Source organism: Aquarana catesbeiana, linkage group LG13 (assembly GCF_042186555.1).
Source record: "Aquarana catesbeiana isolate 2022-GZ linkage group LG13, ASM4218655v1, whole genome shotgun sequence".
Classification (NCBI taxonomy): domain Eukaryota; kingdom Metazoa; phylum Chordata; class Amphibia; order Anura; family Ranidae; genus Aquarana; species Aquarana catesbeiana.
This window is the reverse complement of record NC_133336.1, coordinates 95,471,437-95,497,319: the sequence shown is the minus strand read 5'-3', so window position 1 is coordinate 95,497,319 and position 25,883 is coordinate 95,471,437.

Here is a 25,883-nt window from a genome sequence, read left to right as displayed (position 1 = left end):
GACGTTAATTTTGTTTGGGTACAACATTGCATGACCGAATTGCGACGTATTACATTGCAAGTTAAAAATGCATTCTGTCATGTTAAGATACAAAATATTTCCCTCCTGAAATTCTATCCATCTCTATAGTTACCTGGCATTACTAGCAACCCCTTGACAGGGTTCAGTGTTCAGACCCAGGTGACTGTAATCAGGGAGAGGGAAGGTTAGCAGAGCATTTTGATCGAATTGTGTTGGAGAGTCTCTGTAAAGAGAAGGTGAGTAAAGAGCAAATTCAGTTCATATATGTTTCTTGTAACAACTGGTAATTTTATATGATGACACTCTCTTGTCCTTGAGTTGATGTGCATAGAAGTACACAGAGTCTGGAGTGCGGTGTAGTACAATTACAGCCACTTGTCCAGCTCCATCCAGTTAGCATTGCACCTGATATGGAGTACTATCTGCAAGTTACCAATTGTTGATTGAGAGCCGGCAAACATTACAGTGTTTGTTCTCCCCGTCATTCCACAGAACAAAATTAAGCTCAGGAACTCTAATTAATTTCAATGAGAGGCTTTGCTGCTTAATCAGCACCACAGTTTGAAGACAATGACGGCCTCCCCACAAAGCAGGCGGGAGGCCTAACAAGTACAGATCTGCTTAATTAGATTTTAATTATTGCCAGTTAGGAGCTGCTGCGTTCTGCCATCTGCATTCTGATAGGAATAGAAAGTCTACTTTATTTCCATATGTTTTGAGGATCGGTGAAAAACCATTGTAATAAACCATTCTCTTCCTATATTAGTTATTATATTTATGGCGGTGCTTTTGCTAGTATTGTGTCTGCTTGGGGTGATGTATGGCCAGACTCTGGTGATGTATGGCCAGACACTCTCTGGCTTTGTGTATCACAAACACACAATAGGATTTCTCGTACTGGGAGTCATCGGTCATTGTTACAGTCTGCTCACATAGTGTCCAATATAATGTACAAGCAAGAATCTGTCAGGATAGTAGGAAAGGAGGTGTCATTGGTCACTTATTTTTGAAGCTGTAAGTTGACAGCTGTCAATTCTATCCTTGGTTTATTGCTCTGTAAGTGTCGACCTATGAAGCCTGTTATCGCTGAACTCCAGTCAGCCATTACGGAGTAACTCCACTTTTGTTGAGAAAAACATTTCCCTCAGAGTGATCTGTGTACATTGCAGGGATTTTAACAAACATATTTATTATTTACTTAGCAGATTCCTACCTTCTGTTATTCTGAAGAAATAGTTGTTTGTGTCCATGTGCAATGTAAATCTAATGGGAGTAGTTTTATAATTATCAATTAGCTGCTTCACTTGCATGGTTCTAATGAGGAAATTGGCAAGGTATGCATCCCTTTAGGCATGATTTCCCTTTGGGAGTATCTCACCAAAAATTACATTTTTGTTGCAGGGGATGCCCAAAATCTGATTGTATCTTAGCACAGACGTCTTGGAAAATCACTAAGCCAATTGCACAAGCAGGAAATTATACATCTGGGAGTGTTCTGTACACCAGATTGCCATATTGCATTGTATATTGCAGAAAATTACAGTGCTGCAGATTTCAACGGTAATTTTTAATAACACTCAATTTCAGTCAATTACAATATGGCTTGTGTAGCAATTGTATATGCTATAATAATTTTTTCTATTCACTATTTTTTTCCCATGAAAGTGGAGTTACCCTTTAAAACAACAGTAGATTGGACCGCCTTAAAAAACAGGGGTTTATTGCTTGTTTTGTCTAATGGGTAAGGAATAAACAGAATTATTTACCTTATTCCTTGCGCAAATGACTTCTTTCTGGTGTATGACCGATATCATTGTCATATAGTCACTAGGGATGAGCTTTCTGTTCGGGTCGAACATAAACTCAAATTTGAGCGGCGCGTAATGGCCCATAATGCACTGCGGGAGCGCAGTGCATTACTCCATGATGATTGGCCAAAGCATGCACCATGACCTGCATGCTTTGGCCAATCCCAGTGCCCTCAGCTAAGAGAGCCATAATTGGCCAAAGGCAGGGTGCCTTTTGCCAATCATGGCTCAGGGGGACTAAGTCCACGCCCCACATTATATAAGGCTGCCTGCACGTCGGTGCCGTGTAGTGTGTTGTTAGCGTGGACGGAGAGAGAGTGTCATTTAGATTGAGCAGGCAGGTTATTCAGTTAGCTGCAGTGTATTTAATATATATATATATACACAGACAGTCTCGTATGTATGTATGTATATATATATATATATATATATATATATATATATATATATCCACTGTATCCAGTTTAGCTATATCTGACTGCAGTCCATTCCTGGTGTACTGTTTCTAATATACAGTTGTGCTCATAAGTTTACATACCCTGGCAGAATTTATGATTTCTTGCCCATTTTTCAGACAATATGAATGATAACACAAAAACTTTTCTTTCACTCATGGTTAGTGCTTGGCTGAAGCCATTTATTATCAATCAACTGTGTTTACTCTTTTTAAATCATAATGACAACAGAAAATACCCAAATGACCCTGATCAAAAGTTTACATACCCTGGCGATTTTGGCCTGATAACATGCACACAAGTTGACACAAAGCGGTTTGAATGGCTATTAAAGGTAACCATCCTCACCTGTGACCTGTGTGCTTGTAATTAGTGTGTGTATAAAAAGGTCAATGAGTTTCTGAACTCCCGACAGACCCCTGCCTCTTTCATCCAGTGCTGCACTGATGTTTCTGGATTCTGAGTCATGGGGAAAGCAAAAGAATTGTCAAAGGATGTGCGGGAAATGGTAGTTGAACTGTAAAAAACAGGAAAGGGATATAAAAAGTTATCCAAAGAATTGAGAATGCCAATCAGCAGTGTTCAAACTCTAATCAAGAAGTGGAAAATGAGGGGTTCTGTAGAAACTAAACCACGGTCAGGTAGACCAACTAAAATTTCAGCCACAACTGCCAGGAAAATTGTTCAGGATGCAAAGAAAAACCCACAAATAACTTCAGGTGAAATACAGGACTCTCTGAAAACATGTGGTGTGGCTGTTTCAAGATGCACAATAAGGAGGCACTTGAAGAGAGATGGGCTGCATGGTCGAGTCGCCAGAAGAAAGCCATTACTATGCAAATGCCACAAAGTATCCTGATTACAATACGTCAAACTGCACAGAGACAAGCTTCAAACCTTCTGGCACAAAGTCATTTGGAGTGATGAGACCAAAATTTTGCTTTTTTGGTCACAACCATAAACGCTACATTTGGAGAGGAGTCAACAAGGTCTATGATGAAAGGTACACAATTCCTACTGTGAAACACGGAGGTGGATCGCTGATGTTTTGGGGATGTGTGAGCTACAAAAGGCACAGGAAATTTGGTCAAAATTGATGGCAAGATGAATGCAGTAAGTTATCAAAAAATACTGGAGGAACATTTGCATTCATCAGCCAGGAAGCTGCGCATGGGACGTACTTGGACTTTCCAACATGACAATGATCCAAAACACAAGGCCAAGTCAACCTGTCATTGGTTACAGCAGAATAAAGTGAAGGTTCTGGAGTGGCCATCTCAGTCTCCTGACCTCAATATCATTGAGCCACTCTGGGGAGATCTCAAAACATGCAGTTCATGCAAGACAGCCCAAGAATTTACAGGAACTGCAGGCTTTTTGCCAAGAGGAATGGGCAGCTTCACCATCTGAGAAGATAAAGAGCCTCATCCACAATTACCACAAAAGACTTCAAGCTGTCATTGATGTTAAAGGGGGCAATACAGGGTATTAAGAACTGGGGTATGTAAACTTTTGATCAGGGTCATTTGGTTAGTTTCTGTTGCCATTATGATTTAAAAAGAGTAAACACAGTTGATTGATAATAAATGGCTTCAGCCAAACACTAACCATGAGTGAAAGAAAAGTTTTTGTGTTATCATTCATATTCTCTGAAAGATGACCAAGAAATCATAAATTCTGCCAGGGTATGTAAACTTATGAGCACAACTGTACTTCAGGTAGGCAGGTTATTCAGTTAGCTGCAGTGTATTTAAAATATATATACAGACAGTCTTGTGTATGTATGTGTGTGTGTGTGTATATGTGTGTATATATATATATATATATATATATAATCTATCCCTTTCATCACTAAGCCTATTTTTGAAATTTGGTGTTTACAAGTTAAAATCCGTATTTTTTGCTAGAAAATTACTTAGAGTTCCCAAACATTATATATTTTTTTTAGCAGAGAATCTAGAGAATAAAATGGCGATTGTTGCAATATTTTTTATCACACGGTATTTGTGCAGCAGTGTTTTAAACGCAAATTTTTGGAAAAGAGACACTTTCATGAATTTTAAAAAATCCAAACCGTAAAATCACCCCAATTTTTTTGTATAATGTGAAAGATGATGTTACGCCGAGTAAATAGATACCAAACATGTCACCCTTTATAATTGCACGCACTCGTGGAATGGCGACAAACTACGGTACCTATGAATTTTTCCATAGGCGACGCTTTAAATTTTTTTTACGGTTACCAGGTTTGAGTTACAGAGGAGGTCTAGGGCTAGAATTATTGCTCTCGCTCTGACGATTGCGGCGATACCTCACATGTGTGATTTGATCACCGTTTACATATGCAGGCGCGACTTCCGTATGCATTTTCTTCGCTGTGCGAGCTCGCGGGGACAGGGGCACTTTAAAAATTTTTTTATTTTATTTATTTTTTTTACTTTATAAATTGTGTTTTAAAAAAAAATTTTTTTTTTTTACTTTTATTGCTGTCACAAGGAATGTAAACATCCCTTGTGACAGTAATAGGTGGTGACAGGTACTCTATATGGAGGGATCGGGGGTCTAAAAGACCCCCGATCCCTCCTCTGCACTTCAAAGTATTCAGATTGCCGAAAACGGCGATTCTGAATACTGTGTACTTTTTAAAATTCGGCGCCATTGGCAGCCGAGTAAACGGGAAGCTGATCGCCCGCTGTAAACAACGGTACCGGGATGATGCCTGCAGCTGCGGGCATCTTCCCGGTATAACCCCGGAAAGCCGAGTACGCATATCTGCGTACGGTCGGCGGAAAGGGGTTAAATATATCCACTGCATACAGTTTAGCTATATTAGCTATATCTGACCGCAGGCCGTCCTGGTCTACGTTTTCTAATATACTTGTCTCGTGTATATATATATATATATAATTTATCCACTGCATACAGTTTAGCTATATCTGACTGCAGGTCATTCCTGGTGTACTTTTTCTAATATACTTCAGGCGGTGTACACAGTACCATGCACCCCTAGTGCAGTAGCTACTACTTTTCTGGTGGTGTACACAATACAGTACACCCATAGTTGTTATTACACTTCTGTTGGTGTACACAGTACCGTGCATCCATAGTGCAGTTGCTACTACTTTTCTGGTGGTGTACACATTACACAATACAAACAGTGCACCCATATTTGCTATTAGACTTCTGTTGGTGTACACAGTACCGTGCACCCCTAGTGCAGTTGCTACTACTTTTCTGGTGGTGTACACAATACAGTACACTTATAGTTGTTATTAAACTTCTGTTGGTGTACACAGTACCGTGCACCCATAGTGCAGTTGCTACTACTTTTCTGGTGGTGTACACAGTACACAATACAGTGTTTTTCCTCTGACTGAACGAAGCCTCAGCAACATGTTGTCCAGCACCAGGAAATTGTAACCTCACAGGGTCTGGAAATGCATTGCACGAACCTTTCTTCAAGGCCTCTTGAAGATGTTTCATCCTCTGCTCCCTCTGCGAAGGCAAGATGAGTTCTGCAACCTTACCCTTGGATCAACGTGGATCAAGAAGGGTTGCCAGCCAGTAATGATCCCTCTCTTTGATACCACGAATCCTAGGGTCCTTACGCTGCATGGCCTCCCTGATTTTGCAAAGCCTGCGAAAGTTTGCAGAGGCATTCGATTCTGAGTCCTCTGGGTCACTAAGGATCACATGATCCATAACAATCTCCTCCCAGCCACGTACAACTCCTTGGGTTTCTGGGGACTGAAAACCATCCCTTGAAGACTGCTGCTGCGTGTTATCCTCCACGTCCATGCTGACACAATCTTCCTCCTCTTCTTCCTGTGTGTTTGGCGGGCCTGCAGGAATAATATCTGGATAAAGGAGGCCTTGAAAGGTAAGGAAGTCCTCCTCTTCCTCCCGCTGTTCTGCCTCAAGTGCCTTGTCCATTATTCCATGAAGTGTGTGCTCCAACAGGAAGACAAGAGGGACAGTATCACTGATGCATGCATTATCGCTGCTCACCATCCTTGTGGCCTCATCAAATGGTGACAGGACAGTGCATGCATCCTTGATCAGTAGCCACTGGTGTGGCGAAAAGAAGCCAAGCTCCCCTGACCCTGTCCTGGTGCTATATTCACACAGGTACTCAGTGATAGCCCTCTGCTGCGTGTGCAGCTGCTGCAGCATTGCCAACGTTGAGTTCCACCTGGTGGACATGTCACAAATGAGGCAGTTGGTGGGCAGGTTGCATTCCCTTTCAATGTCAGCCAGCGGAGCACTGGCATTGTATGACCATTGGAAATGACCACAGACTTTTATGGCCTGCCTCAGAAGATCTTGTAACCCTGGGTACCTGCTCAAGAACCGCCACACCACCAAATTCAGGATGTGTGCCAAACATGGAACATGGGTCAAGTGTCCCTGTTGGAGGGTGGAGAGAAGGTTGGTGCCATTGTCGCATACAACCATTCCTGGCTGAAGGTGGCGTGGTGTGGTGTGGCTCCTGTCCTCTAAGCAGTGGTTTAACCTTAAACTACATAGAGGGTTCTTTCTGTAAGAGTGGCAAGGATGTGGAATTCCAGAGGCGGTGGTCTCAGCGGGGGGCATCGATAGTTTCAAGAAGCTATTAGATAAGCACCTGAACGACTGCAACATATATACAAGGTAATACTAACATATAATCACACACATAGGTTGGAATTGATGGACTTGTGTCTTTTTTCAAACTCACCTACTATGTAACTATGTAACTCCTGCACCGCATGGCATCTTTTTGCCTGAGTGCTTGCGTAGCCCCTTGAATGCTTACGGAGCATCGCTGGGTCAGAAAACAAATCTGCAGAAGAGGCCATAGAGGAAGAAGAAGAGGAGGGGGTGGAGGAGAGAGCTGTGGCAGAATCACCGCTAGCATTTTGGAGGCGTGGTGGCGGAACAAGCTCCAACAATACTGAACCTTGTCCTGCATCCTTCCCAGCTGCCAGCAAAGTTACCCAGTGTGCCATGAAGAAAAGGTAACATCCCTGCCCATGCCTGCTAGACCATGAGTCTGCAGTAATATACACCTTACAGCTGACCGCCCTGTCCAACAAGACAAAAATATTGCCTTCCACATGTTGGTAGAGAGCTGGAATGGCCTTCCGTGAAAAGAAATGGTGTTTTGGAACCTGCAACTGAGGTACAGCATGTTCCACAAATTCACGAAAAGGGGCAGAGTCTACCAGCTGAAAAGGCAGTAGTTGCAGTGCTAGCAATTTGGCCAAGCTAGCATTCAGACACTGAGCATGTGGATGGCTGGGACCGAATTTCTTTTTACGGTTTAGCAACTGGGGTAGGGAAATTTGCCTGCTAAAATCACATGGTGGTGTATTGCTAGCAGAGTGGCTGCAAGTATTTGGGACACCTATTGCTATGCCTTCATTCCTCTCAGTGCAGGTTTTCGAGAGGACTGGAGGTATAAAAGGGTTGGAGATCCCAGATGAGGAGCAAGGAGAAGTCCGCCTTTTTCTTTGATGTGGGTCTTTCAAGTGCTGTTGCCAACGGACTTGTTGCCTTATGAGTTTATGTGAAATCTACATTAATAGCTGTAAAATATTGGAATTATGAATATATTTAATTTAGCTTTTATCAATGTAGGGCGGAACATATTATCTTCACAGAAATCTCTGGCAGACCAGACAAGTCGGTGCCTAGGCTTGTGTATACAAACAATGGGATCCAAACCTGATTGTTTTACACATACTCACTTCAAATGATCCCATGCTGGGATATGCAATGAAGGGAGGCCAACCCGTAATCAATACTTAACTTCCTGGGAAAATGCAAGTTAAGCTCCTGCTCAGAAGAGTCACAAGGATTTGCAATAAAGGGGGCTGACTTATGCAAAGTATAGGGATTGGAGATGTAGCCAGTCCTTAACCAGGAATAGGGAAGCTCACCAATCAGAGCCATGCTATGCCAACCAGTGAGGCATCAGCATGTAATGATATACACAGACTAGATGGGAGGGAAACACACACCTTTATGGGAGAGCAACCATCAGAATGGAACCTTGGTGCAAAGGGTAATTATGGGAAAGGTCTGCATTTTACTATATGTTTGTAGATGTTTTCAGGAATATACTCTGTATTCCTTCATGTAATTCTCTTATTTTAACCTAATATTTTCTTTCTTGGTGTAGACTATATATAGATTAGATAAACTTTCAACTACTCACCAATAAATGTTGTTGTGCTAAAGCTTTCACTCATGGTCAAAGAACTCTCATTTAACCCAAATCATATCTGAGAGATATTAAATCTCAAATATAGTATATGGGAAAAAGACTGCATGGGAGGTCGTCATATGTCTGGTCAAGCATGTGGTGCCCAAGCGGCTGCTGTTGTGGCCATGCTTGATCCGCTTCAGACATAGGTTGCAAACAGCAATGGTGCGATCTGCTGCACACGTGTCCAAAAAGGCCCACACCAAGGAACTTTTCAAAAGCGCAGTCAGCAGCGCCCTGCACCTGCGGAACTCTACGGTGTGATGCAGTACGGTGGCTGCCCTCTAGAGGACATCCTGCCTCGTTGGAGTTGTGCCTCCTCCTCCTCTATTCTATCAGGTACCCAAGTAGAGTCAGTGACCTCATCATCCCCTCCCTCCTCATCACTGGAGGAAACTTGGCACTATGCTGCAGCTGGGGTAACATGACTGCCAGTTTCTTGTCCTTTTTGGGCACCCCCTCTCTCTAGGCTCACGTTACTCCCTTCCTCAACTGGAAACCAACAGCAGCATGTACCCGACACTGTGGTCGAATAGTTCGGGGGACTCCTCTGTGCATGATACTGGGGCTACGGAAGGAGTGACTGTGGACAAGGAGCCCGTGGAATAGGCCGCTTTGGCAGCTGCATAGGAAGGAAAACTACTCTGAGCCTGGGTGAAAGAGGATGAGGAGGATGAGGACGGCTTTGTTATCCACTCCACCAACTCTTCTGCATGTTCTGGCTCAATAACACAGCCAGCAGCAGAAAAAAAGGGTAAGTGTGTCCCACGCCCACCGGCAGAGGATGCACCATGTCCATGACCAGCACTGTTAACTGTAGACACAGAGCCTGCTTGCCCTTTTTTAGTGGCCTGTGAGTGTCTGCCTCTCCTTGGTGGCCTTCTGGACATGATGTATATTTTGTTTTGCAACACCGTACTACACTGTTTTGTGTACTGTGTACACCACCAGAAAAGAAGTAGCAACTGCACTACGGCTGCACTGTATTGTGTACTGTGTACACCACCAGAAAAGTAGTAGAAACTGCACTACGGCTGCACTGTATTGTGTACTGTGTACACCACCAGAAAAGTAGTAGCAACTGCACTACGGCTGCGCTGTATTGTAATTACAATTTTTGATCTAATATTTCACAGCAGGGGTTACAGTGTTGTGGCACCACCACCACTGCCTAAGGCCCAATTTTCCTGCCCCTGTTTAACAGGGGCATGTAATTACAATTCTTGATATAATATTTCACAGCAGGGCCTGTTCCTGCGCCCACCAAGAGTATCTGTGAGGGGTTACAGTGTTGTGGCACCACAACCACCACCGCCTAAGGCCCAATTTTTCTGCCCCTGTTTAACAGGGGCATGTAATTACAATTCTTAATATAATATTTCACAGCAGGGCCCATTCCAGCGCCCACCAAGAGTAACTGTGAGGGCTTACAGTGTTCTGGTACCACCAACACCTAAGGCCCAATTTTCCACAGAGTGTATAGGGCAGGCCGTATAGTATTTACAGGCGGTCCCCTATTTTCAAACATCCGTCGTACAAAAGGAGGGAGACAACAGGAAATGAGAGGAAATCTACCCCTAGGAAGGGAAATTCTCTCCTGTAAGAGTTAATATGGAAAAAAGGTGTCTCCACTGATGCTTTATCACTAATCCTTGTTTCCCTAATAACCCAAAATTTTCAAAATTCAATTGTCATTGGGACAGAAAGTGAGGTGAAATCTTCTGAAGAGGGGCACAGGCAGCAAAGCAAATGTCACAGTGGTGATATCCCTTCCCTATATTATCCAAAAAGCTTAAAAATAGATTTTTGGGCTGGAGCTACACCTAAAAAATGTACCTGTTCCAAATTACAAACAGATTCAACTTAACAACAAACCTACAGTCCCTATCTTGTTTGTAACCCAGGGACCACCTGTATACTGCTGTTCAGAGTATATAGGGCCTGGGGGCCCCACACCTTTTTTTTTTTTTTACTTAGGTGCGGGGTTCCCCTTAATATCCATACCAGGCCCAAAGGGCCCGGTAATTGTCGGGGGGGGGGGGGGGGCAACATTACATTACAGCCGCAAGCAGTTTTAAATTACTTTTTTTCCTTTAGAAATGTCATTTTTTGCAGGGACTGTTCTAAACATGGGAAAAATGCGCCATTTTACAGGCATACTATAGACACCCCCAGGCACGATATTTAAAGGAATATTACACTTTTATTGTTTCACTTTAAGCATTCTTAAAATCACTGCTCCCAAAAAAACTGCCATTTTTAAAACTTTAACTTGCAAGTTATAGTTTTAAAAATGGCAGTTTTTTTGGGCTAATGTGCATTAGCCTTTAAAATTAGCAGTTTTGATTTTTCACGTTCGAGTCCCATAGACTTTAACGGTGTTCGCACAAATTTCTTGTCTGTTCGCATGTTCTGCCGCAAACCAAACCGGGGGGGTGTTCGGCTCATCCCTAATAGTCACAACCTCTCTGACATCTCATCATGTACCATACAGGGCCAACAGTCTTGCATTGTACCATTGTACCTGAGGATATCAAGTAAGGGTTCGGGGGCACAAACTACTACTGTCTTTTGGGTTGACTGGATTTAAATTTTCAGTCATTCTTTAAAGAGAAAAGCAAGAATAAGGGCAGAGTCGCATCTATGGATGCAGTAATGTATATGCTTTTGTGCTTGAGGCTCATTACTTTAACCCCTTCCTGCCCCAGGCCGCTTTTTAAACAATTTGAATCACCTGAGGGGGCAGGAAGGATTGACAGTCATGTGACCACTTCACAGTGGGCACATGATCAGAAGTCGTCCCGCTGACTACCGACCCATAGCCTGGACCAGAAGCTGTCTCCAACAGTGAGTGCACCCTCCACACAGAAACAACCCTGCCCAAAGATGCATAGGTGCAGTGTGTGGGTGTTAAAGGCCACCTTTTTACCACCACACATATGTGCCAGGTAGTTGTAAAGGGGTTAAAGGCATTGTACACTTTCAAATGTTTGCAATGTTTTAACTCAGTATTAGTGTAGTTACAGTATATTCTCTATGTTGTTTGCCTTACCTTGTAATGATAGGCTTATATGTTGTGGCTGCAGTTTGTAGTGTCATAGCTGATCAATCCCCTATATCAGTGGCATATCATCCATATGTGCAGAGTGTTCACTGCACACGGCCCCCAAGGGGGGGAGGGGCACTGTGACCCACCCTGCACACATGGATGATTGTCTCTTGACAGCTGGGGATGATCGGTGCGGTGGGGGACACACATGGATGATTGTCTCTTGACAGCTGGGGATGATCGATGCGGTGGGGGACAACTGTGAGCACCGATCCCCCTGTTTGTTTTTTTTAGCTGAGCTGACAGGCGCTTCTCCTCCTCTTCCTCACACAGCTGTCAGCTGAAATGTCATACAGGGAGATCGGTGCTCACAGCTGTCCCTCCCACCGCACCGATTATTCCGACTGTTCTCTGTGTCCTCCTCAGCCCCCGTGTCTTCCCCTTCCCCTTGTGTCTTCCCCTTCCCCTTGTGTCCTCCTCTGCCCCGGTGTCTTCTTCTGCCCCGGTGTCTTCCTCTGCCCCGGTGTCCTCCTCTGCCCCAGTGTCTTCCTGTGCCCTGCAGTGCTCCTCCTCCGCCCCCCCATCGCCCTCCCACAGCCAGCTTCCCTCCTCTCCCGCCAGCTGTGGGGGATATATCAGGATGGAGAGCGAAGGAAGGGGCCGGTAAATATGCCATTTACTGGCCCCTTCCTATTCTGAATTGGACACAGAGTGATCGCTACTGATCACTCTAGTGTCCTTGGATAACTGTGCAGAATAAACTGTGTTACTCTGCTTCAGTTTATGCATGAACAGGAGCCGCTGTGTCTCTGTTCATTCATCTTCAATGCTGAGAAAGTTGGGGCTGGGGAATCTCTGTTCTCAGTCCCTTTCTCTGTCTCAAAGGGGAGATGTCAGGGTCTTTTTAGACTCCTAATATCCATCTCACCAAAGCCCACCAATAGGGCCGATTGAGAAAAAAAAAAAAAGAATTCAATATTACAACATTTTACAATTAAATAAAAAAAATTGTAAAAAAAATGACATAAAATAAAAAAAACTGCTGGCACCATTTTTATACTAAAAAAATAAAAATGTAAAAAATAATGAATAATAAAATAAAAAAAAAAAAAAAAAACTAGCTCACCTACTGATACTATCCACTACCTCCTCCCCCCCAATCATTGTGAAAAAAATACAAAAATAAATTGTAAAAAATAATTAAAAAATAAAATTGTAAAAAATAATAAAAACAAAAAAATTCTGGCACTCTCCATTGCTCTACTGACACCGTCCACTGCCCTACCAGCACCATCCACTGGCCCCCAAAAAGCATTTGGAGAAAAAAATAATAAAAAATTAACATAAAGAACTACTGACACCATCCACTGCCCTACTGAAACCATCCTGAACATACTACCCACCACTGTACATGCCACACGACTCACCTGCACATTCTACCCACCTCCATGCACTCCGCACTCCTCTCCTGCACATTCTACCCACCTCCATGCACTCCGTACTCCTCTCCTGCACATACTACTGACCTTCATACACTCCGCACTCCTCTCCTACACATAATACCCATCACCATACACTCCACACTCCTCTCCTGCACATAATACCCACCACTAGGGATGAGCCGAACACCCCCCCGGTTCGGTTCGCACCAGAACCTGCAAACGGACCGAAAGTTCGCACGAATATTAGAACCCCATTGACGTCTATGGGACTCGAACGTTCGAAATCAAAAGTGCTCATTTTAAAGGCTAATTTGCATGGTATTGTCCTAAAAAGGGTTTGGGGACCCGGGTCCTACCCCAGGGGACATGTATCAATGCAAAAAAAACTTTTAAAAACGGCCGTTTTTTCGGGAGCAGTGATTTTAATGATGCTTAAAGTAAAAAAAAAAAAAGTGAAATATTCCTTTAAATATCGTACCTGAGGGGTGTCTATAGTATGCCTGTAAAGTGACGCGTGTTTCCCGTGTTTAGAACAGTCCCTGCACCAAATGTCATTTTTAAAGGAAAAAATCTCATTTAAAACTGCTTGCGGGTTTAATGTAATGTCGGGTCCTGGCAATATGGATGAAAATCAGTGAGACAAACGGCATGGGTACCCCCAGTCCATTACCAGGCCCTTTGGGTCTTGTATGGATATTAAGGGGAACCCCGCACCCAAATTAAAATAAGGAAAGGTGTGGGGCCACCAGGCCCTATATACTCTGAACAGCAGTATACAGGCTGTAGGTTTGTTGTTAAGTAGAATCTCTTTGTAATTTTGAACGGGTACATTTTTAACGTGTTTAGCTCCAGCCAAAAAATCTTTTTTAAGCTTTTTGGAAAACATAGGGAAGGGTTATCACCCCTGTGACATTTGTTTTGCTGTCTTTCCTCCTCTTCAGAAGATTTCACCTCACTTTTTGTCCCAATGGATTGGAAAGCATCAGTGGAAAGGAGAAATGTTTTTCCCATATTAACTCTTACAGGAGAGAATTTCCCTTCCTAGGGGTAGATTTATTCTCACTTCCTGTTGTCTCCTTCCATTTGCAAGTAGGAGTCGTTTGTAAGTTAGTTGTTTGAAAGTAGGGTCCTGCCCTATATACTCAGCAGAAATTTGGGCCTTAGGTGTTGCTGTGGCCACAACACTGTAAGCCCTCACAGGGCTCTGCTGTGAAATATTAGATCAAGAATTGTAATTACATGCCCCTGTTGAACAGGAGCTGAAAAATTAGGCCTTAGGCACTGGTGCTGGTGCCACAACACTGCAACCCCTCACAGACACTCTAGTTGGAATGCAGGAATGAGCCCTGCTGCAAAGTATTGCATCAAAAATTGTAATTACACGCCCCTGTTAAACAAGGGCTGAAAAATTGGGCCTTAGGCACTGGTGCTGGTGCCACAACACTGCAACCCCTCACAGACACTCTAGTTGGAATGCAGGAACGAGCCCTGCTGCAAAGTATTACATCAAAAATCGTAATTACACGCCCCTGTTAAACAGGGGCTGAAAAATTGTGCCTTAGGCACTGGTGGTGGCACCCAGAACCAAAAATGTTCTTACAAGCTATCAGCGTGATGATTGAGGAGGAAGAGGATAATTACTCAGGGATAGTCACTCAGCATCAGCATAGGCAGTCTGAGATTTCAAAAAAAATTATTCGGTTACATCAGCATCAGGTGCTTGGTAGCTGGTGGTGATCCAAGACTCATTCATTTTTATGAAGGTCAGTCGATCGACCGAGTCAGTGGACAGACGCACCCTGTGATCGGTTACCACGCCTCCAGCAGCACTGAATGTGCGTTCCGAAAGAACGCTGGATGCAGGACAGGCCAGTAGCTCAATTGCATACTGTGCAAGCTCTGGCCAGTGATCCATCCTCAAGACCCAGTAACCCAGAGGATTATCGGTGGGAAAGGTGTCCAAGTCTGATCTTGCCCCTAGGTATTCCTGCACCATGTAAAACAGATGCTGGCGATGGTTGCTGGAACCGATCATACCTTGGGGCTGCGGACCAAAAAATTGTCTGAACGCATCGGTCAGACGGCCACCTTCTCCACCGCTCCTTCTTTGACTGACCGAAGCCTCAGCAACACGTTGTCCAGAAACAGGAGTTTGTAACCTCCCAGTCTCTGGGAACGCGTTGCACAGACCTTTCTGCAAGGCCTCCCGAAGATGTTTCATCCTCTGCTCCCTCTGCGATGGCAAGATAAGGTTCGCAACCTTACCCTTGTAACGTGGATCAAGGAGGGTTGCCAGCCAGTATTGGTCCTTCTCCTTGATACCACGAATACGAGGATCCTTACGCAGGCTTTGCAGGATCAGGGAGGCCATGCAGCGTAGGTTTGCTGAGGCATTCGGTCCGGAGTCCTCTGGGTCACTAAGGACGACATGGTCCGCAGCCACCTCCTCCCAGCCACGTACAAGTCCATGTGTTTCTTGGGACTGATACCTTAAAGACTGCTGCTGATGCTGAGTGCCAGGCTCCACCTCCATACTGACACAATCTTCCTCCTCCTCCTCCTCCTCGTCCTCTTCCTGTGTGATCGGCGGACACGCAGGAACACTGTCTGGATAAAGGGGGCCTTGAGAGCTAAGGAAGTCCTCCTCTTCCTGCCTCTGTTCTGCCTCAAGTGCCCTGTCCATTATTCCACGCAGCGTGTGCTCCAACAGGTGGACAAGGGGGACAGTGTCACTGATGCATGCACTGTCACTGCTCACCATCCTCGTGGCCTCCTCAAATGGTGACAGGACAGTGTATGCATCCCTGATCATGGCCCACTGGCGTGGGGAAAAAAAACCAAGCTCCCCTGACCCTGTCCTGGTGCCATAGTCGCACAGGTACTCATTGATGGCCCTCTGCTGCGTGTGCAGCCGCTGCAGCATGGCCAACGTTGAGTTCCACCTGGTGGGCATGTCACAGATTAGGCGGTTCTTGGGCAGCTTAAACTCCTTTTGGAGGTCCGTCAGCCGAGCACTGGCATTATATGACCGGTGGAAATGCACACAGACTTTCCTGGCCTGCCTCAGGACATCCTGTAAGCCCGGGTACCTGCCCAAGAACCGCTGCACCACCAAGTTAAGGACGTGAGCCAAACAGGGCACATGGGTCATTTGTCCCTGTCGGAGGGCAGAGAGGAGGTTGGTGCCATTGTCGCAAACCACCATTCCTGCCTTAAGTTGGCGTGGCGTCAACCACCTCTGAACCTGCCCCTGCAGAGCTGACAGAACCTCTGCCCCAGTGTGGCTCCTGTCCCCCAAGCACACCAGCTCAAGCACCGCATGGCATCTTTTGGCCTGCGTACTTGCGTAGCCCCTTGAACGACTACGGAGCACCGCTGGTTCCGAGGAAGAGGCCATGGAGGAAGAAGAAGAGGAGGGGGTGGAGGAGAGAGGTGTGTCACAATCATTAGCATTTTGGAGGCGTGGTGGCAGAACAACCTCCAACACTACTGCACCTTGTCCTGCATCCTTCCCAGCTGCCAGCAGAGTCACCCAATGCGCCGTGAAACTTAGGTAACGTCCCTGTCCATGCCTGCTGGACCATGAGTCAGCGGTAATATGCACCTTACCACTGACCGCCCTGTCCAGCGAGGCATGGACATTGCCTTCCACATGCTGGTAGAGAGCCGGAATCGCCTTCCGTGAGAAAAAGTGGCGTTTGGGTACCTGCCACTGAGGAACCGCACATTCCACAAATTCACGGAAGGGGGCAGAGTCTACCAACTGAAAATGCAGCAGTTGAAGTGCTAGCAATTTTGCCAAGCTAGCATTCAACCGCTGGGCATGTGGATGGCTGGGAGCAAACTTCTTTTGGCGGTGCAGCAGCTGGGGCAGGGAAATTTGCCTGGTACAATCTGACGTCGGTGTACCAAAATCAGATTGCCCACAAGTACTTGGCTGTGACACACCTAATTCTACACCTTCATTCCTCTCAGTGCAGGTCTCAGAGAGGACTGAAGGTCTAGTGGGGTTGGAAATCTCAGCTGATGAGGAGCAAGGAGAGGTCCTCTTTGTTCTTTGGTGTGGGTCTTTTAGATACGCTTGCCAACGAACTGCATGGCAGGTCAACATATGTCTGGTCAAGCATGTGGTACCCAAGCGGGAGATGTTTTGGCCACGCGAGATACGCTTGAGACATATGTTGCAAATAGCAGCGGTGCGATTTGATGCACTCGTCTCAAAAAAGGCCCACACCAAAGAACTTTTTGAATAACGCGCAGAGACTGCAGCGCCCTGCACATGTGGAGCTTTGGGGTGTGATGCAGTCAATGTGCTGCCCTTAGGCTGGCCCCTGGAGGGCATCCTGCCTCGTTGGTGATGTGCCGCCTCCTCCTCCTCCTCCTCTCTCCTATCAGGCACCCACGTTGAGTCAGTGACCTCATCATCCCCTCCCTCCTCATCACTGGAGCAAACCTGGCAGTATGCTGCAGCAGGGGGAGCATGGCTGCCAGATTGCTGTCCTTCTTGGGCACCCCCTCTGTCCGTGCTCATGTTACTGCCTTCATCGAGCTCAGTATCATCATCAGAGCCTTCCAAACGCTGGGCATCCTCCTGGAGCATGTACCCAACACTGTGGTCAAACAGTTCGAGGGACTCCTCAGGAGGACATGATGGGGCTAGGGAAGGAGTCACTGATGACATTGAGCCGAGGGAAGAGGCCGCTGCTTTGCCAGACAAAGTACCCTGGGCATGGGTGAGAGAGGATGAGGAGGATGAGGACGGCTTGGTCATCCACTCGACCAAGTCTTCCGCATGTTGCGGCTCAACATGGCCAGCTGCCGAAAAAAAGGCCAAGCGTGTCCCATGGCCACGTGCTGATGAGGATGCACCGTCTCCACGACCAGCACTAGACACAGAGCCTGCTTGCCCTCTCTTATTGGCTTGTGACTGTCTGCCTCTCCTTCTTGGCCTTCCAGACATACTAATGGCCTGTAGCTGCACTAAGCTGGGATATATATATATATATATATATATATATATATGTACTGATACTGCAGCTAGCAAAATCAACTGCTTGCCTGTAGTATGAGAACACCACCAACCTTCTACAGGTAGCTTTAGCTGAACACTGTGAGGTGGACGCACCCCACTAACTTGTAGGTTTAGCTGAACACTGTGAGCAGGACGCACTGCACTAACTGTAAATAGTCTAGCTGCCTGACTGTGGTACTAATTGGATCAAAAGAACACCAGCAATTTTCTTCAGGTAGCTGTATTTACTGTAACAAGACAAGCCTGTCCTGTCAGTAAGAAGATAACAGAAACGGATCTAGCTGAACACTGTGAGCAGGACGCACCCCACTAGCTTGTAGGTTTAGCTGAACACTGTGAGGAGGACGCACCCCACTAACTTGTAGGTTTAGCTGAACACTGTGAGCAGGACGCACCCCACTAACTTGTAGGTTTAGCAGAACACTGTGAGCAGGACGCACTGCACTAACTGTAAATAGTCTAGCTGCCTGACTGTGGTACTAATAGGATCAAAAGAACACCAGCAATTTTCTTCAGGTAGCTGTATTTACTGTAACAAGACAAGCCTGCCTGTCAGTAAGAAGATAACAGAAACGGATCTAGCTGAACACTGTGAGCAGGACGCACCCCACTAGCTTGTAGGTTTAGCTGAACACTGTGAGGTGGACGCACCCCACTAACTTGTAGGTTTAGCTGAACACTGTGAGCAGGACGCACCCCACTAACTTGTAGGTTTAGCAGAACACTGTGAGCAGGACGCACTGCACTAACTGTAAATAGTCTAGCTGCCTGACTGTGGTACTAATAGGATCAAAAGAACACCAGCAATTTTCTTCAGGTAGCTGTATTTACTGTAACAAGACAAGCCTGCCTGTCAGTAAGAAGATAACAGAAACGGATCTAGCTGAACACTGTGAGCAGGACGCACCCCACTAACTTGTAGGTTTAGCTGAACACTGTGAGGTGGACGCACCCCACTAACTTGTAGGTTTAGCTGAACACTGTGAGCAGGACGCACCCCACTAACTTGTAGGTTTAGCAGAACACTGTGAGCAGGACGCACTGCACTAACTGTAAATAGTCTAGCTGCCTGACTGTGGTACTAATAGGATCAAAAGAACACCAGCAATTTTCTTCAGGTAGCTGTATTTACTGTAACAAGACAAGCCTGCCTGTCAGTAAGAAGATAACAGAAACGGATCTAGCTGAACACTGTGAGCAGGACGCACCCCACTAGCTTGTAGGTTTAGCTGAACACTGTGAGGTGGACGCACCCCACTAACTTGTAGGTTTAGCTGAACACTGTGAGCAGGACGCACCCCACTAACTTGTAGGTTTAGCAGAACACTGTGAGCAGGACGCACTGCACTAACTGTAAATAGTCTAGCTGCCTGACTGTGGTACTAATAGGATCAAAAGAACACCAGCAATTTTCTTCAGGTAGCTGTATTTACTGTAACAAGACAAGCCTGCCTGTCAGTAAGAAGATAACAGAAACGGATCTAGCTGAACACTGTGAGCAGGACGCACCCCACTAGCTTGTAGGTTTAGCTGAACACTGTGAGGTGGACGCACCCCACTAACTTGTAGGTTTAGCTGAACACTGTGAGCAGGACGCACCCCACTAACTTGTAGGTTTAGCAGAACACTGTGAGCAGGACGCACTGCACTAACTGTAAATAGTCTAGCTGCCTGACTGTGGTACTAATAGGATCAAAAGAACACCAGCAATTTTCTTCAGGTAGCTGTATTTACTGTAACAAGACAAGCCTGCCTGTCAGTAAGAAGATAACAGAAACGGATCTAGCTGAACACTGTGAGCAGGACGCACCCCACTAACTTGTAGGTTTAGCAGAACACTGTGCACAGGATGCTCTGCACTAAATGTAAATAGTCTAGCTGCCTGACTGTGGTACTAATAGGATCAAAAGAACACCAGTAATTTTCTTCAGGTAGCTGTATTTACTGTAACAAGACAAGCCTGCCTGTCAGTAAGAAGATAACAGAAACGGATCTAGCTGAACACTGTGAGCAGGACGCACCCCACTAGCTTGTAGGTTTAGCTGAACACTGTGAGGTGGACGCACTGCACTAAATGTAAATAGTCTAGCTGCCTGACTGTGGTACTAATAGGATCAAAAGAACACCAGTAATTTTCTTCAGGTAGCTGTATTTACTGTAACAAGACAAGCCTGCCTATCAGTAAGAAGATAACAGAAACGGATCTAGCTGAACACTGTGAGCAGGACGCACCCCACTAGCTTGTAGGTTTAGCTGAACACTGTGAGGTGGACGCACTGCACTAAATGTAAATAGTCTAGCTGCCTGACTGTGGTACTAATAGGATCAAAAGAACACCAGTAATTTTCTTTAAAATACTGTAACAAGACAAGCCTGCCTGTCAGTAAGAAGATAACAGGAACGGATCTAGCTGAACACTGTGAGCAGGACGCACTGCACTAAATGTAAATAGTCTAGAAGATAACAGGAACGGATCTAGCTAAACTGAATACAGTGTATATATATATATGCAACACCTGGGATGCATATATATAGACAATACACTTTAAGTGCAGCTAACTGACTGACTGTCCTGCCTAATCTAGCTAACTCAAATCAAATGTCACTGTCTGTCTCTCTCTCTCTCTCAATGAACGCCGGAACACACACTACACAGGGCCGCCGTGCAGGCGGCCTTATATAGTGTGGGGCGTGTACTAAATCCCCTGAGCCATAATTGGCCAAAGCCTCCTTGGCTTTGGCCAATTACGGCTCTCTGTTAACGCGGCGCTGTGATTGGCCAAGCATGCGGGTCATAGTGCATGCTTGGCCAATCATCAGCCAGCAATGCACTGCGATGCCGCAGTGAATTATGGGCCGTGATGCACCACACGAATTTGGCGCGAACGGCCCATAAAGTTCGGAATTCGGCGAACGACCGAACAGCCAATGTTCGAGTCGAACATGGGTTCGACTCGAACACGAAGCTCATCCCTACCCACCACCATACACTCAGCACTCCTCTCCAGCACATACTACCCACCACCATACACTGCATACTCCTCTTCTGCACATACTACCCACTTCCATACACTCTGCACTCCTCTCCTGCATTTACTATCCACCACCATACACTCTGCACTCCTCTCCTGCACATACTACCCAGCGCTGTACACGCCACACCCCTCTCCTGCACATACCACCCACCTCTATACACTCCACACTCCTCTCCTGCACATACTACCTACCGCCATACACTGCACACCCCTCTCCTGCACATACCACCCACCTACATATACTCCACACCCTTCTCCTGCACATACTACCCACCGCCATACACTTCACACCCCTCTCCTGCACATACCACCCACCTCCATACACTCCTCTCCTGAACATACTACCTACCGCCATACACTCCACACTCCACTCCTGCACATACCACCCACCTCCATACACTCCAAACTCCTCTCCTGCACAAACTACCCACCGCCATACACTCCGCACTGTGCATTCCAAATTTAGCATTACCACATTCTGGACTGTAAGTCACCTCAGACTCTATTAAACCACCCACTTTTAAGCCACGCCCAATATTAAGCGCAATTTAAGCCACGCCCACAACTTCCCACCTTTTTTTATCGATGCCTAGGGCCCAATTTTTAGCTTGCACACGATCCCACTGATTTCATGATACACCCCTGCCCTATATCCATTGTTTGCTACAACTAACCTGTCCCTAGTCGCCAGAAGGACAAGTTAATAACTTGTGCCATGCGGTTTGCCTCATGTTTCTACACAAACAGAAACTTCTGCCAGCTGAATGTAAAGATTTACTCTACTATAGACTGAACATAGAGAGCAAAAAAATTACATGAAACTATATGATTAATGAACATCTTTTGCAGATAAAATGCAAGGTGCAGGTAGGAAGGTTTACAATGCCTTTAAGGCTGCCTATTTACACTGTAATACACTAAAACATACAAATTCAAAAGTGTGCATCTGCCCAGTGATATTCCATGTAAATCTGTTAGTGGTTACTATTATATCTTGGGCTAAAACTGATTGAATCACAATATGAAAACCTAAACAACCTACAATGGATATCTACCATTAATTAGTTCCTGGGTTAATATTATTGGCCTTTGGAGACTCTCAGAACCCCTGCCTGACCCCCTTCGCCAAAACATATATACAGAATGGTCCTGGATTGGGTGCCTGATTAGCTGAGTGCACAAATACAATTGTTTATCTATTATCTCCTATTCATCTCCTGAGGAGGCAGATTTAATATATGGAAAATGCATTATGAAGTGCGATCTGCAAATATTAGCTGTAAAATGTGAAGATAATTGAATTTGGTTATCAACAAGTATATCTATTGCTTATTGGCAAAGCAATAGGCCTTGAGATGATATTGTACTCAATGATATTTTTTGCAGAATGTAAAAAGGATCTTTGTAATGCCACTTTATCTCACTAAGTACTACTCTAGTAATGGTTTATGTGAACATGAATACAAATATTTAGGTGTTTAATATAGGTTTGTGGCCATAATCCCATTAAATTTATTATTGATTTTGATTATATTAATAGTAAAAAGGTCAGGTCTGAGCATGTAAGCCCTTTACAAAATAATCTGGAATGGGTGACTGGGGAAAAAGAGAAGGCAAATTTATTAAATACCTTCTTCAGCTCTGTGTATACAAAGGAGCATGGGGGGGGGGCTCATTTCCATAATGGCAATGGTATTGACAAAGCCCCAAATGATTCACAATGGCTCAAAATTTATATGATCCAGAAATATTTCGAGAGAATAAAGGTGAATAAAGTACATGGACCAGATGTCATCCACCCACGGATCCTAAAAGAATTGAGCTCAGTTATTTCTTTATCGTACATCACGGGACAAAGAGCCACAGTAATTACTGTATGGGTTATATAGGCACCTTTAGGTGATGGACACTGGCACACCCTAGACAGGAAGTTTAGCTCCCTATATAACCCCTCCCTTACTGGGAGTACCTCAGTTTTTCCGCCAGTATCTAAGGTGTTGGTCATGAGTAAAGATGTGCTGTGCTGTGCTGAGCTCCTTGGGAAAAATCTTACTGGAGCAAGCCATGCAACCGGATCCATTCAAAGTGTCTTTTCAGGCCGAATTGAATGGTACCCGGGCCTCGTGTCGGAAGTGTAATGGAAATTTGTAAGTTCTGTAAATAATATGTATTCTATTTTGTATGTATTGCAAACTGCCCTCACTGTGCACACATAACTAATAATGTTTTCAGTACATGTTTACATTCTTTTGAGTCCTGATTAGAATTAGCCTGCCTATGTAACGCCCCTTGTTACCATAAACGTACAATTGTAATATTAATGTGATACCTACGTAATCATGTGTATAAAAACCTTCAATTGCGTCATATTAAAGCAGAACAGTTATTTGGAAAGATGCTGAGCGTATCTTTTGTGTCGGTTCCCTACTGCAGTATTTATTATTAATTTGGAACCACTAGTCAATATGAGGATAGGAGTTGCCTATCATCAATTTAACCGAGTCAGCATGGCGAGCCAGCTAGGAGGGGTTTCCAGGTGACCCTGAGTATCCAAAACGAGGAGCTGGAGACGCTCCGGGAATTTATGATAATCAGCCGGCTGAGGTAAGCCTTTTGCTTACATTTGAGTTATCAGACTTCCTTGATCGGTAAGGCATTTTCGGGACAAAGGGTACCTATTTTACTCCCCTTAATCGAACTGGATTGATTGGTGGTTATATGTTATGTTGTCAGAGGCAAGAGGGTATAGGCACATGTAGAGAAGACTGGCCAGTCATTATGGGCATTGAATTAAGTAAGGGAATGAAGGGTAAGAGACCCTCAAAAATGCCCAGCGCAAGAGGAGTGCTATATATGAACCGAAGGTGCGGTTCCGCCTATACTGAGCCCCTACATTAATGGTTAAAGTGGACAGGGATCCACAATGGGTAACTGGGTTACCAAGGTCCACAGGGACTAAGAATCATGCAGAGTAAACAGCTAGAGAAACAGCTATCTATGTGAGCAGGATGGATCAAGGGTGACAATAACACTAGACAGAAAGGGACGTTTTCATGTTAAGTTGTGGGATGAATTTGGGGTCAGGCACTACAACTAGTAAAATCAGAAACAGAGAAATGAGAATTAAAACAGAATACTTTATATGTTGTCAGAGAGGGAAGATGGGATGAGCACTGTGGCTGCCCATCTGATCATAGAATCATAGAAGCTAGATATAAAGGATATCTCAACAAAATAAGGAAAGCAGAATTTAAGGCAGGGAAATATTAATGAGAGTTAAAAGAAAGTGAGAGAATGATATGTCTGTGTTGTGTACAAATGGGAAAAATGTAAGCGATTTTAGAGAGATATTGGTGTATGTGTGTGCGAATGCTGGGACCTTTAGTTCTATTGCTTGTGTGTGTCATGTACGCAGATGTGACCCCCTCCTTTGTGCTTTTATGAACGAATGTGGCTGAGATGAGAGGTCAGTGATAAGCTGGAAGGACACCATGCCAATTCCAGTTTTTTAGACAAAACATTTATAACAAAATGTGCCAGGTTAACTAATCTAATGGTAAACAATGTGATCACAATTATTTTGAATCTGTTTTCCAAACATGGTCAAATGAAGGTTACATTTAACCGTGTATTACACAAATTGAATATCCTTTGATAGTGGTAACAGTGCATTTAAAAAAGGGAAATTAAGTAAAATGAAGTAATAATGAGTATTAATTTCTAATATGAGTTTAACAATTTTATTAATAATATAGATATATTGAAACTGGTATAGACAACCTTTGGTTGGAAATGAAATCCAGGTTATTGGGGAAATTTGTAAAAATGGGATTAGTTTAGATAACAATTGTGTAATTTTACATTTATTGAATAAGCCCTTATTGAGAGAAAAAATGATTAAGATGAGGTTGTTATTTGGAATACAGCTGCCATAATATTTAACAAAGCCAAGATGGATGGGATACATAAGAAGTTTTTCTACAAAAATGAAATTTTAAGGTTTTTCATAATAACTTGATGTGCTGTCCATGATGTGAGAGTAATAATAAATAAAATCTAAATAAACTGTAATAGACCCATCACATCAAGTCCACACACCCTGTTAGGATAGATGCCACCTGCAGCCAGTTGTTTTATAGTTTTTGATGCTTTCTGGTCCATCATACAGATTGTTGATCCTTTTGTTTTTATTTATTTTTATTTTTGAAATCCAAAGCAGAATGTGTGGATTGTGAAATGATGTGCCCCTTTTCCTTGTAAGTACAGTGGTATAAGCAGAAGAATATTTTGGATTTATGGACATCTCTCCATGACCGCAGGGTATTGTTATCATTTATTATAATATTGCCAGGAAAAAGTTGTCTTTTGAAACATGAAACTGGAGTTCTTACACAAACAGTGTGATAGAAAACAAGCCATTGTAATATATTTATGCAAGCTGAACCCAGTAATGAAGGGTTCATCCCGATATATCAGAGCTGTAGCTTTTATGCAAAAGTGCTATTAGCAAAGTTAGATATTGTTTTGGTCAAACATTTAATTTTTAATGGTCCGACATTCTGTGCAGCAAATATACAGCTAACTAAATGTTTGTCTAATGAAAGGTTTATAATATGAGTTTGTTTATGTACAAATCTAACAATGAAAAATGCTTACATTTGAATCCAGCCACCTTATTGCCTCTATTGGAGGAGGCTGGAGACAAAGAAAAACCACACGTGTTAAACTGATGATGAAGGAATCAGCTGCTGTGAGCGCAGTGCAGGACACACTCCCTGAAGACCCAGATATTTA